This window comes from Diabrotica virgifera, chromosome 6 (genome assembly GCF_917563875.1).
Source record: "Diabrotica virgifera virgifera chromosome 6, PGI_DIABVI_V3a".
In the NCBI taxonomy this organism is placed as follows: domain Eukaryota; kingdom Metazoa; phylum Arthropoda; class Insecta; order Coleoptera; family Chrysomelidae; genus Diabrotica; species Diabrotica virgifera.
The window spans coordinates 160,461,315-160,476,224 of NC_065448.1; the positions used below are offsets into that span (position 1 = coordinate 160,461,315).

General features: G+C 31.5%; 1 protein-coding gene across 1 annotated transcript in view; it reads right to left on the reverse strand.

Moving 5' to 3' along the window:
* LOC114335635 (serine proteinase stubble) overlaps nucleotides 1-14,910 on the reverse strand; it is a 326,052-nt gene that overhangs the window by 241,148 nt on the left and 69,994 nt on the right. The window lies entirely within an intron of this gene.

Below are 14,910 nucleotides of genomic sequence, written 5' to 3' on the forward strand. Positions count from 1 at the left end.
ACTTTGTTTAAAATCTCTCGAATAACACCATCTCTTAACCCAGATCAGATTTGAGGACATAAAGTCCAATTATCTTGGAAATAGCCCGCACTAAAATAAATCACGAAATCGACAGTGTCTTGTTATCGAATTCTGCCGAAGGACGGGCCGAGGGAATACCGTTATATCGGTAAATTGTCATTTCGAGTCACGTACTGCAATGCTACATATTTGCCCATTAAATTTGGTCATCCATTTACCTAGTTTCAACTGTTCCACTAGCGTATCTTTAATTTTCACGATGGCAATTAAAATAAATTAAATTACGAATTAAAAAAATGTATCACAAGGAAAAATTCCTGTACTGGCTGTATACCATAAATCACAAAAAATAAAAACCTTATTTTGTAAAAGGTATATGTATTTAAAATCCCTAAAAAGGGCTGTACCACAAAACGTTTTCGGAATCAATATTCCATCATCAGTGTTATCACCTAAAATAAGTCGGTTCTCTAGATTTCTCAGTCTCCTCATTACTACTTTTCTTATTTATATTCACATCTAGTAATACATATTTCTTCAGCCAAACTAAATATATATCATGTTTTATCTATTTTGTTGGATCCTTCTATCAATAAATCACACCAAATATTAAGCTCATAACATCAGCTTACCTAATAACATAATTTTCCATCTAAGGTAATGATAAATGCCTACCCTAAAGAAAGTAATAATTCACTTCTGTTTGATTCTATAATTTTTTATTTTCACCCATCATACTTATTTAGGGTAAATTATTTTTAATCATAACAAATATTTTTCACTACTGTTATTATTTAAATATTAGCATAAAATATATATTCTTTTGGCTGAATTAACTACACATATTAGATTCTGTCAAGGTGCGGTGTCAGTCTGGTAATGACATCCTTCCGGGGGTCATTCAGATCAGTTGTCACCCAAACTCTGCCATGTAAGGTTCTACCTACAATTTTCCAACCAATATGGTTGATGTCATGTGATGCCAGGGGTTAATCCGGAAATATTTTTAACATCCTTCAAAATCAGATAACATAATGTAACCCTAACTGTTTAAAATCAATTTAAGGGTTTTTACCCGTACATTTTGGTGGCTTAAAGCATATAAACCTGTAAGTATAACTATCTATTCACTTTTTTTACCTTTGTCAAAATTTAACCTCACGTTTGATTTACTTATAGAGTTATACTTATTTTAGGAGATAACACTGACGATGGAATATTGATTACGAAAACGTTTTGTGATACAGCCCCTTTTTAGGGATTTTTAAATACATATACCTTTTACAAAATAAGGTTTTTTTTTCAATAATTTTTTTTTATGTTTTTTAACTATTGTTTAAATAAAAAAACGATTTTAATGGAAAATGCTTAAATTTTCTTGTTTTTTACAATGTACACTAAACATCAAAATTAACGCACCACCTTAAAAATGGGACATTTTTGACGTTTCGTATTTCCTAAACCTGTTGTCCGATTTGAGTGTTTTTTTAGTATATTATAGCTCTATTTTTCAAGAATATCGATGTAATAATATTATTGCTAAAAAATAAGTCTCATTGAATACCGGGTGTAACAATTATAGTGTTTTTTCTCCCCTGTGCCATGAAGTTTGGAACACCCTGTGGAATATTGTAGCGTATATAAAATATTGAAATTAAAACTCAACTGTAGCCTTAGGCTTTCGTAACATTTTGATTTTTGATTCATTCGATTATATTGGACAATAAAAAAGTTAGGTACTTTAACAACTAGCAATGTTATTCATCAATACAGGGTGTTTCTAAATAAGTGCGACAAACTCTAAGGCGTAATTCTGCATGAAAAAAAATGACCTTTTGCTTTATAAACATATGTCCGCAAATGATTTGTTTCCGAGATACGAGATGTTTAATTTTTTCTTACAAACTGACGATTTATTTATCGCTCTAAAACTGGTTAAAATATGCAAATGAAATATGGTAGGTTTTAAGGGGTAGTTATTGAGCATTTTTTGACATACAATTAAGAATTGTATATTCACCGTTGGCGTGCATACGGGTATAAACATTTTAGATACATCCCGTATGCATGCCAATGGTCAATATAAAACTTTTGATTGTATGTCAAAAAATGTGCAATAACCACCCCTTAAAACCTACCAAATTTCATTAGCATACCTCAACCAGTTTTAGAGCAATAAATAAATCGTCAATTTGTAAGAAAAAATTCAACATCCCGTATCTCGGAAACAAGGCATTTGTGGACATATGCTTATAAAGCAAGCGGTCATTATTTGTTCATGCAGAATTACCTCTTAAAGTTTGTCGCACTTATTTAGAAACACCCTGTATTGATGAATAACATGGCTAGCTGTTAAAATACCTAACTTATTTAATATCCCACATAAGCGAATGAATTAAAAAGCAAAATGTTAAGAAAGCCTAAGGCTGCAGTAGAGTTTTAATTTCAATATCTTATATAAGCTAGAATATTCCAGAGGGTGTTCCAAAGTTTGAGGAAAAACACACTGTCATTGTTACACCCGGTATACAATGACCCTTACCTGTTTAGCAATAATATTGCTACACTGATATTCTTGAAGAATAAAGCTATAATATACTAAAGAAATCACTAAAATCGGATAACAGGTTTAGGAAATACGATCCATCAAAAATGTCCCATTTTTAAGGTGGTGCGTTAATTTTGATGCTTAGTGCAGAAACTTGAAACTTTTACAGATTGTATCTAATTATATGAACTATACATAATTTCACTATTTACGTTCATTGTTTAGGCCCGAAACAATTAACTTGGGCCTTAAAGTGTTTGCGGAAGGACAGGCTTACGTTGCATTGAGCCGAGTGCAATCATTAGACGCCTTGCGCATCGAAGAACTGCATTGCGAGAAATTAACAGGGTCTACTGTGTGCAATAGTAAAGCATTAGAAAAGATGGAAAGACTGCGAAAACTGTAATAGGTGTAAATAATGATGTTGATTTAAGAAATGTATGAAGAAATTACAGAAAATGTACAATGTATGTATCAAATGTTGAAATAAATGCCAAAATTGTGTCTATCATGTGTACATCCTTTTTTTAAACACGATGGTATCTTTTATTTTTGAAAAGTGTGACTAAAAAGCACAGAATAAAAAAGCATCAAAAACAATTTTTTATAGTTTTTCTTTAGTTACGAGTGACTAAAATTAAAAATATTATAAAAAATCAACTGAGAAGCAAATAATAAAAAAAATTCAAACTCGAAGGATTATTCGAAAAAAACTGTTATGACAGATTAAATATACAAAAATCTCACAAATTCGTTGAAAAATTGAAAAAATCTAACATCGACGCTGCCAAGCCAAAACGGCATAAACGCCAAAATGACCACTTTTTAGTTAGCTGCACTAAAAAATAGGATTTTAATTTCCGCACCAGACAGTCAACGCGGAATAACCGCAGAAAAAGTGAAATAGGCGTAATATAGGTTTAAAATTTTTTAGGTTTTTATAAACGCCAGTCTAGTCACGCACGTGAACACCGACGTGAACACCGATTGACATAATCGCCAGTGCCCGTAAGATTATCATTGTGTACATTTCGGTCCAGTAATAATAGTAAAGGTATGTATTTTTACAATTTTTATGGATAAGTAACATGGTATTATCTACCTTTGCAATATTTTCAATTTGTATTGATTTTTGAAGCGTAAACACACTGAATTTCTTTAAAAACTATGAGGCGTTTATGCCAAAACCACATATTTACATCGTGGTTGACACAAGTGCCATTCCTCAATGGTATTCTTATGCAGGTTTCTTATTTAAAAATTGCGCAAATAAAAAGTTTATTTTAAAATATTCTATTGTAACTTTGTACGAGTGTGATGAACAATTCATTTTGTATTACAGCATAGAGTTCAAATCAATTTTATGTAGCTAAAAATGGCGATCGATTTTTGGCGTTTATGCCATTTTTTTGTTGCACATGAATAGCAGAAGTAAAAAAATAATGACCTTACTAAATGAAAATAAAACATAAACCGAATCAGTACAAAATGATATACTGACTGACAATAATCCCCCTATATTTCCCTTAGAGGTTTATGACATTTATAATGCCAACATTGCAATGACATTATCATCTTTGAGGAACCACCAGACGTTGCAGTAGAAGAAGAAATATTTAGTCACGATCTCACATCATGTTTCAACTTAGCAGCAGATAATGGTTTGGATGACGGTATAAGTAGTGATCAAAATAAGGAAAATACAAGCAATCAAATCAATACGCATGTTGAACCAAATATTGACAATGATTATGAATTAGAGTCCACTACTTATTATTAGATATCCACTTTTAAGTATTTCATATTTACTTTTAAGTATTTCATCCTAGCACCAAAACATGTTTAAAGAATTTAAGGTTTTGTTTTTAACTTAGAATGTATTTTTGATTAATAAAAAATAAACCCTATCAAAAATCTTCGTAATTTCATCATTTTTCTTGTTGGCATAAACGACAATTTTTGATTTTCTTTTCTTTTTTCATTAATGGCATATATCCCTTTTAAGCGCCATATTGACTAACCTTACAACGATGCGATCGACACAAACGCCAGGGGTAAGTTTGGCATATTCACCAATGTTATATCTTGATTGGACATTAATAAGTGCCATTTTATAGTTTTTAATTTATTTCAGACAGTGTTTTCAGCCACATTAATGTTCACAATATATTAAAATTTGAAAAAAAAATCACAAATTTTTTTGAATCACTGTGCAGATAAGCAGAATTGGTAAAAAAAAAATAATCAGTTTTTTGTGTTTCTTGAAAAATCAAGTTAATGTCGTTTATGCCGTTTTGGCTTGACAGCGTCGACATATTCGTTAAATAAAAGACGTGGGGCGCGTCTTCATCGAATAAACGGTTTGAGGATAGATACTTTTTTACTTTTCGCGGCCCACGCTTTTCTTTAACGAATGTGTTAGATTTTTTTCAATTTTTTAAGAACTGTGTGACATTTTTGTATAGGTGTTTAATCTGTCTAACAGTTTTCTCGAATAATCCTTTGAGTTTGAATTTTTTTATTATTTGCTTCTTAGTTGATTTTTTTATAATAGTTTTAAATTTAGTCACTCGTAACTAAAAAAAAGGGTTTCTTAAAAATTTTTTTTCATATTTTTTTATTTCAATGTTTACTTCCAGTAACTTGTCGTTCCATCGTTTTTGTGATCTTTCCACTGATCGTCTTCCTATTGGGAACCGTCTATCGCTGTCTTTACTACTCTATTTGTTGTCATTCGGCTTATGTGGTCATTTCATTCTACTCTTCTATTTCTTACCCAGCTATTAATGTTCTCCACCTTGCATCTCCGTCGTATATATGCACTTATAGCTCTGTCCCATAGTGTATTACCATCGATTTAAAAGAATTTTCATCTCCGCTGTTCGAGCAATCTTTTTGTCCTGACTGTGTCAAGTGTCATTATTGGTCTGATATGACTGTTTTGTAAATTCTGCCTTTTATTTCTTTTCCGATATTTTTATTTCTTCATATTGTGTCATTCCGGCAACCTGCGGCTTTGTTTTCTCTATTCACTTGACCTTCCACTTCTGTTCCGAGTTTTCCATGTGTGATGCCTATTACTCCAGGGAAATAAGGTTTTTGTCGGGACACTTGAGCAGCTAGGTTGCAAATGAGTTTTTTGGGTACTATATACCTAATACATTATACATACAAAAATGCCCGTCACATTTCCGACGAGAATTGTAGTTATTAACAAATAAGGGTCAAAAATGGCAGTTTTTTCGTTTAAATCGCTACAGGTAAAAATAGGATAATTAAATATCTTATTTATAGTATTCTTCTTTTAGTAGGTGAGCCAGTGTTTAAAACGGCAGTCTTTTTAATTTTGTTCCGATCATTCGTTGCTTCTAAAATTGCAAAATAAAACTAAAATTTCGAAAACAAAAAATTTGCTATAACTTTCGCGAAAGTGACCTTACGACTTTTATATTTCAAAAAAAGTTGAGTCAAAGAGTCCATATATTGCACAAAAAATTATAAGACGATTCGTCAATTAGTTTAAATTTTATTCAATTTGTTTATCCCAAAGAGCTTTTTTTGTAATATTATTGTTCAGAAAATAATAATTATATAGAAATTCTGTGAAAACCACATGAAAGAACAATAGTCTTGTTTTCAAATTATTGAAGAAAATCATTAAAAAGTAATTTTTGTCAGTACGAAAGCATTTTACTAAAGTAGTCATTTTTGGCTTGAAAACAATTTGAATAGCTTTGTTAATATTGACTGTAGAATAAATTTACCTTGGAATTTCAAAAGCTGGTATTTTTACACAAATTTTCAAAAAAAAAACTTTTCGCCTATGTTAATTACGGTCAAAGTTAGCCACTTTTATTATTTAATTCACAGTTACTTCAATATACATAAAATTCTCTTGTAATAGTGTTAGTTACCATACTACTCCGAAACGGCTTGGCCGATTTTTATGAAATTTTACAAGTGTATTCTATGGGACTGAAAATAGGTTTTAATCTATTTTTCATATCCATATGTTATAAGGGGGGTTGCCCCCTGACATTTTTTTTATTTTTTTGGACAAAATTGTCTATCTTAATTTTATATGATGTAGGATTAAAAAATACATACCACCCTTAATTTACACTTTTCCATTACCAACCCCTATTTGTTAATTCTCATCTATATATTTACATCTGTTATTTTTAAAGCTTTATTAACATCTCTGTTGAAGTTTAAAGTTTACTCAAACTTTTACACATAAACTATATACCTTCAACTTCTAAATGGCGCTAGTTGGGTTTCTTAATTGTTATAAACAAAGTAGCTGTCAATTAAATAAAAAAAAGTGGCTAACTTTGACTGTAATTAACCTAGGCAAAAAGTGTTTTTTTGAAAATTCGTATGAAAATACCAGCTTTTCAAATCTCAAAGTAGTTTTAATCTATAGTCAATATTAACAAAGTTATTCAAATTGTTTATGAACTAAAAATGACCCTACTGTAGTAAAATGTTTTCGGAATGATAAAAATAACTTTTTAATGATTTTTTTTTTAAAAACTTTGACATCATGCCTTTTTTTGTTTAATGTGGTTTTCACAGAATTGCTATTACATTACTATTGTCTGAACAATATTATTGCGGAAAAAAAGCTCATTGGGATAACCAAATTGAATAAAATTTAAACTATTGACGAATCGTCTTTAAATTTTTTGTGCATTATATGGACTGTTTGTCTCAACTTTTCGTGCAATATGAAAGTCTTAAAGTCATTTTCACAAAAGTTATAGCAATTTTTTTATTTTCAAAATTTTAGTTTTATTTTGCAATTTCTGAAGCAACAAATGACCGAAACGAAATTAAAAAACCGTCATTTTAAACCTTGGCTTATCTACTACGAGAATAACAGTATAAATAAGCTATTTAATTTCCCTATTTTTACCCGTAGCGGTTTAAACGAAAAAACTGCCATTTTTGACATTTGTTAATAACTAAATTTCTCGTCCGAACTGTGATGGACATTTTTGTATGTATAATGTATTAGGTATATAGTACCCAAAAAATCCATTTGCAACCTGGCTGCTCAAGTGTCCCGAACATGGTATATTTTTGCCCTGGAGTATATAGATTTCCCTGGAGTATATAGATATTTAAACTCCATCACTTGTTCTATCATCTGACCTTCCAGCTCTAATTTACTTCTTATTAGATTTGCTGTTATAACCATGCATTTTGTCTTTTTTGGGTAAATTAACATGCTAAATTTTCTGGCGGTTATATTAAAGTGCATATTAGGTGCAGCATATGTTGTGAATAATCTTCACTTTGAGAGATTAGTATTGTATCGTCTACATAGCAGATTATTTTAATTTGTTTTTCTCTCATTTGGTTTCCTTTTTAGTTCTTACTTTTTTTATTAATTCATACATGGTCAGATTGAAAAATACAGGACTCAGGGAATCCCTCTGTCCTGTTCCATTGCCAATTTTAATTGGATCTGAAATAAACGGACAGTAAAAAAACGGAAAATTAACGAAACTGCCCTCAGCTTAAGTCATAGCAACACGTCAATAGAATGTAGGGGGCTCTGGTTTCCAATACTGAAAGAAACAGTCAAAACAACACACCAACAGTGATGGGTTTATAGCTCGTCAGAAAGACATTATCTATAAAGGTCGTCGACACAAGAAAAACTCGTAACTCCATTTTCCTTAATTTTTCAGGAGAGCCTAAAAACAGTAACATTAGAAGAACATGTAACTCCAACATGGGTTCATAAAATAAAATGTGGAAAACCATGTAACTCCAGCGATAGTTTAAAGCAACAATCATTTCTTTATTTTTAAATCGTACTAAAAACATTTATTACCCAAGTCAACTTACTTTATCTTACTTTCTTACAGATGTAAAATTAGAACTTAAAGACCTCTATTTCACTCAAAAAAAAATAAATCAAATCAACGGCAGTAATCACTTAATTAACTCAACAGAAAATTCGCGGAAGTTGCGTGTTTTACTAAACATAATTTTTTGACAAGGGAGATACCTGCTTTTCTAATATACATTTTAAAATTAGAAATCTACATTTAAATGACGTATTATTTGTCGGATGGCTAGAATAGGCGATTGGCTAATGGATGGCAGTAAAATCTCATTTTAAGTAAAAATTGGAGTTACGCGGTTTTCTTGTGTCGACGACGAATTGCTTCTGAAGCAAAAAATGATCACAATGTGATGATATCAATTGAAGCGTTTATTTGAAAAACAACACTTTGTACAAAAATTAAAATTTTGGCAAATCAAGAAAAATCTTCCCAGACATCTGTTGTTCTTCTAATACTATCCAAACGTTCTATGTAGTTCACTTCGGACATCTGAGATTTTTACACAACTGAATATATCAGATGAATAAAGAAACTACTATTCCATGAGAGGAATACATAAAATCGAATTTGCGAAAAATGGACATCTGTTGTTTTTCAAATAAACGCTTCAATGCTTCTTGAGGTGCCTTATTCAGTCCTCTTGATGTTGGCAATTAACATGGCAATATACTTAGTCTTCAGCTACTCTAAACAGTTCTCCTACTCTACTTATATCGATCCATTTCCTGATATTTTTCAACCAAGAGCCTTTTTTTCAATTTCGAATTTGACTCAATTCTACGTTGTATTTTTTTATCTAGATCTCATTTTTCGGTAATATAAAAACTAGATAGGTATTCTTTGTATTAATTATCCATCTATATGTTATTGTGTATTTTGAGAAGGTAAGAGACTAATTACCATGTATTTTGTCCTTCTTCTTAATAATCAATAAAAACTGGAAAGACATCTCAGCATTTCTCTATTATTCATTATACTTCATTACTAATCACAATCGATTGTGATGTTCTCCTCCGTATTTCTTCAGTTCTTGTTAGGGCGCGGCGATACTCTAAATATCGTTAGCTTGCTCTCACAATTTGCTGAGATCCTGTTCCAGATAAACAACTTCATGTAGGGATTGTTCCTACAGTCTTCATTTGGTATAATTCTTCAATATAAAATATATAAATAAAAATAATAATTCAATAAATTAAATCACATTAAATTAAAGAAAAAAAAAGACTACCAACTCTCTTCTGAAAATAGAGTCTTTATAACTTAGAAGGGAGTTGATAGTACCAAAAATATTTTAACAAATGTATATTGTTTAAATTTGTTAAATGTATTTGTTAAATGTAATTAATAGATTATGGCAAATTAATTAGTATATTGTAAAAATAGATTGAGTAGCTTAGTAAAAAATGTAAAAATATAAGAAAAAATCTGTAATCCCATCAGGAAAAAATGACCTGGATTAGTCACTAGAGGCCAGGTCATATGTATAAACAATAAATAAAAAAAATAAAAAAAAGTCTTCATTTGGTCTACCCATCCTGTTGGATATATTCTTCTTAGTCTTCGATCTTTTACCCTTTCTTTCACTACCAATAGTAATATGGTCCCGTTCTTCTGGCTATTTGGTCGAAGTAATGTAAGTAGCTCGGTTTACCTTTTTTTTGATATCCTGTCTTTTATAAAAGCTCTTCTATGGCCATTGTTGTTTAGTGGGCAGCTGAAGTACACAAATCTGAGTACTAGTTTGAAATTCGTCACTTGATTTATGTGCGGTAGATTGTTATTTTTGGTCCTGTGGCTACACATTATTTTTTTTTTTCGATGTTGATCTGTTCTCTGAATTCCTTGCTTGTCTGGCTTAGCGGTTCGGTGATGGTAACTATTTCCACTTAATTTGCTGCTAGTATAACTGTGCTATCTGCGTTATCATCACAGGTCACCAATGTTTCTGCCTCCTATATAGTGATTCCTTTGTCCATGAGTGCAGCTCATTTCTTTGTTATGAACTTATTTGAAAATATTTCTTGTACCTTAGCTTTGGCTGAGTTTTTATCGTGGTGATAATATGCATCTCATTTCTTTATTTTGAACTTATTTAAATATATTCCATGTAGTTTTAAGAGTTTAAGAAGAGTTTAAAGAGTTTAAAGAAGCTACTGTCAAAACCATGTGGAACCTAACAAGTAAGCTTTTACAAGAAAAGTATTGTAAGGAAATGAAAGTTATTATTGACCCATTCAAAAGCGTTGTATTTCAACAAGCGCGAGCTGCCCGCGATTCTATACGACGAAAACTACAATCAAATCCCTGTAAAAGGAAACAAAGTTCAGAGGCATTGAGTGCAGTAGAAATAACAAAAATGATAAATTTGTGGAACGAAGACACCCCTGAAGGGCTACAACGGAAATTCTATCACATAACCGCCGTAGAATTAGCTTGGCGAGGTGAAGAAGCTGCTGCTTGTTTGATTGACTTTTTTCGTATTGAAACAAATAACGATGGTTCTGTAACAAATCGAGTGCAATATAACCCTGTATTCAGCAAGACTTGCCAAGGTGGTTCAAGAAGGTGTACTGACAGCAAATTTTTAATAGAAAACAACGACAGTAACGTATGTCCTGTCAGATTATTTAAAAAATTGTTATCAAAAAGGGGCCCAAATATTAAAACGGATAGATTATTCCTAAGAACAAATCGTTACTGGAAAACCGAAAATGATCATTGGTATGATAATATGCCCATTGGAAAAAATATGATTCAAAATTGGACAAAAACGTCTGCCGAAGCGATTGGCTTGAAAACCAAGGAAAAAAAATTACTAATCACTCCAATAGATCGACCGCGGTCAGTTGGTTGGCCAAAAGTGGTGTTCAAGAGCAAGAGCTTATAAAAATTACGGGGCATAACAATCCCAACTCAATAAAACCGTACTTGAACATTGACGAAGAACATCATAATAAAATTATTAACAGCATGCGTAGTGGAAATACATCTTCATCAGTTATAGAAACTAACATGTCTGGATCTTCATTAAATTTTTCTAATTGTTCCTTTGTTAATTGCACATTTAAATAAATTGTTTCTGCTCTGTATTTTTTTTTTCATAACCAGCAAAAAATTTTCTATCCGAATAACCCTCGAACATTGATAAATGCTCAAAAATTTTTAAACAACTTTCTCAAGCTTGTTGCTTACAGGCAACAGACCTCCGCCTACGGCGTCGGTCTGTTTCCAAGCAACAAGCTTTCGAAATCTGTTATAAAAATTTTTCGAACAATTATCAATGTCCTTGGGTTATTACTACTGAAAACAGAAACCTCTGCTGTCCTACGCTGCGTTGCCTGCGGCATCTGCGTCTCAATGTGCGGCGCGCCTTATTCTGTTCTCTATCTGGTGTTCAATGTCTGCTCACGCTTACTTTTTCTAGTACAAGACAACAATATACTTCGGCCATTTCTGGAAGTAGAAAGTTCTTTATCCGTTCATTTTATTTTGTATCCTTCGATTATCTGTAGCAGGATTTTGATAGCATGTGGGAATAAGGTCAGTGGTTCTGTAATGATTTCCTACGGTTAGTAGTCTTTTTTATGGATAGGGATAAAAGTTAATTCGCACCGCTCATCAGGCCATTCACCTGTGATCCATATCATGATGCCCATATCCAGATTATATCTATGTGAATCATGTCCATTGCTTTTAGAGTCTTCGCTTTGGCATGCTATCTAACTCTGTTTTTTATTTCTTGGTTGGTCTACTTCTGATCGTAAAATAATTGGTTCTGCTTTTGTATAATTATTCTGAGAGCAATAATTTTTTCAGGTATGCAATGTTCTCTATGTCGGGTTTTCCTTTTCCATTTTGTTGTTGAATTGCTTGAAGTTGTGGTGTGAACTCTTAGACCAAATACATATTTAAATTTTTTTAAAGGGTTCATGGCGGTTTGCATATTGCTCCAAGTTTTGAGACATATTTATATGGTTGTTTTAAAATGTACGTAGATTCTTGTTTAGATTTTTGTAAATAGATTCTTGTTTTATAGTTTGTAGTCTTGTTTTTTGTTGTTGTAGTTGTAGTATTTTGTAGCATACATTTTTTTTTAGACCAATTTTAAGGATTCTTCTGACATCAAATGTTTATTCTTTTGAATTTTACACGGTGTGCACTCTTCTTCAGTTGAATGTATCATAAATTATTGTGGTTTACTCCCATATTAAATTATATTTTTAATACCTTTTGCTTAATATTATATAAAAAAACTAAAATATTACAACGCCCTCTCTGCACAATTTAAAAATTCATTACATACTCAAAATAAAAAACTCATGAAATGATCTTCTAATTTAATAGTAGTAACAAAGAGAACACACCTTCGTCAACTTATGAAACTCGATGACCGCTGTCAGCAACAAAGTTCCCGGCAGGTAAATTAGATACGAACAGGAATCCCATTCAACTAAGTACTGTACTTAAAAGTCTTATTTGAGCAAGAAGGGGTTGATTTTATGTTATTCCACAATTTACAAATGAAACAGGCCCAGAGCCAAAAATATATTAAACTTAGAGAATACGAGGCCTAAAGGGACGAAAGCAGAAATAACAAAAAAATTAATAGAGTAGAATAGAATAGAAATATGCTTTATTGTCATGAAAAATTTAACAATTTTATTATAGCTAACAATCTATTGCAAAATTAAAAAAAAATGCAAATTGCGTAATTTACCTTAAGAAATTTAATCATAAGTAAGTTAAGCTGCTGCATATGACACTCAAATATAGATTAAGATTCTACATACATAAGAATACTCTAATTTCTTAGTTATTCGTTAAGAAACTCTGCTGTTGAATAATATGGTCTTTCAGATAAATAGGCTTTTGTCATTTTACGGAACTTGTGGAAAGATGTTGCAGATTTAAGTTATAGAGGGAGATGGTTGTATAGTTTTTTGCACATAATATAGATTTTTCTGAATATAATATAGATTTTTTTACTAACTACGGGACGGGATCGGTAAATAGATGTCAAAGGTAGAATTTCTGGTGGAATAGTCATGTCTAAGAATTGCTGGAAAGACGTGTAGATGTTTACGAATTAAGCAAACAGTTTCTAAAATATAAAAAAGGTAGTGTTAGAATCCTGTGATCTTTGAATTAGCTTCTGCAATGTGTTATTCTTTTGAGGCCAAACAGATATCTTATTGCCCTTTTTTGTAATTTAAAAATATCATCAGATTGGAAAGCTGTACCAGAACCCCAAAAAGGAAAACCATATTGAAGATGGGACTCGAACAAAGAAAAATATGTTATTTTGGAAGAGTCTAAATTTTCTTCGAAACAAATCTTATTGCAAAGCAAGCTGAGGATAGTTTCTTGCTTAACACATCGATATGGAGGGACCATTTAAGGTTGCTATCTAAAAAGATACCAAGAAACTTTACAGAATCAACGATACTGATCTGGCTATTAGGAAGAGGTAAGGGTTGAAGAGCTCCTTTATAGGATAATGTTACTCTTTTATCTACGTGAAAAGAGAGTAAATTAGAATAAGACCAGGATTTTCTTGTAATTAGATCAGAAGCTATAGTAGCATGAAGAGTTGCGATATTTAAGTTGCTCCAAGTGATACTGGTATCGTCAGCAAAAAGAAAAACTTTTTCATCGATTTTTAAACTAGTGATGTCATTAATAAAGATAAGGAAAAGTAGAGGACCCAATACTGAACCTTGAGGTACCCCACATACAACATTTTTGAGACTAGATTCTGTATCATTTGCTCTAACCAGTTGTTTCCCATTATCCAAATAATATTGAAACCGGTTCAAAAAAATACCTCGAATTCCATAGAAATCTAGTTTTTTTATCAAAATGTCGTGATTTACACAATCAAAAGCTTTGGCATAATCACAAAATACAGAATTAAGAAGAAAATTAGAATTTAGAATAATTCCTTATCTTACTAGATGGTCTGATAAGTAACAACATTTTTGAACTGAAAAACATGTTTGTCTAGAAAGTTATTTTATTTTATTGGATGTAGTCTTCATCTAGATCAATATAACGACTCCAGCGATTTTCACACTTCTTTATGTTGTCCGAATAACATGATTCTGTAAGATCTAAAAACGGGTGTTTGTTTCGTCAATTATCTATTTGTTCGAGCTAAATTTTTTCCTATGGGTGATCTCTTCATATTTGGCAACACAATAATCGGAAGGGGCCAAATTAGGAGAATAAGTTGGTTGAGAAAGGAATTCTAAGCCCAACTTGTGAATTTTTGCTATTATCATAACGTTATTTTGGGTCGGCGAGAAAAAAAACAGAATGGAGAACACTTTTTTCTTCTGTAGTTGAGGCCGTTTCTCACTGAGTTCCTGTTTCAGTTGGTCAAATAATGCACAATAATATTTTCTCTTGATACTTTTACATTTTTAAAGATAGTCAATTGAATTTTTACCTTTGCAATCTCAAAATACATTTGATATAAGC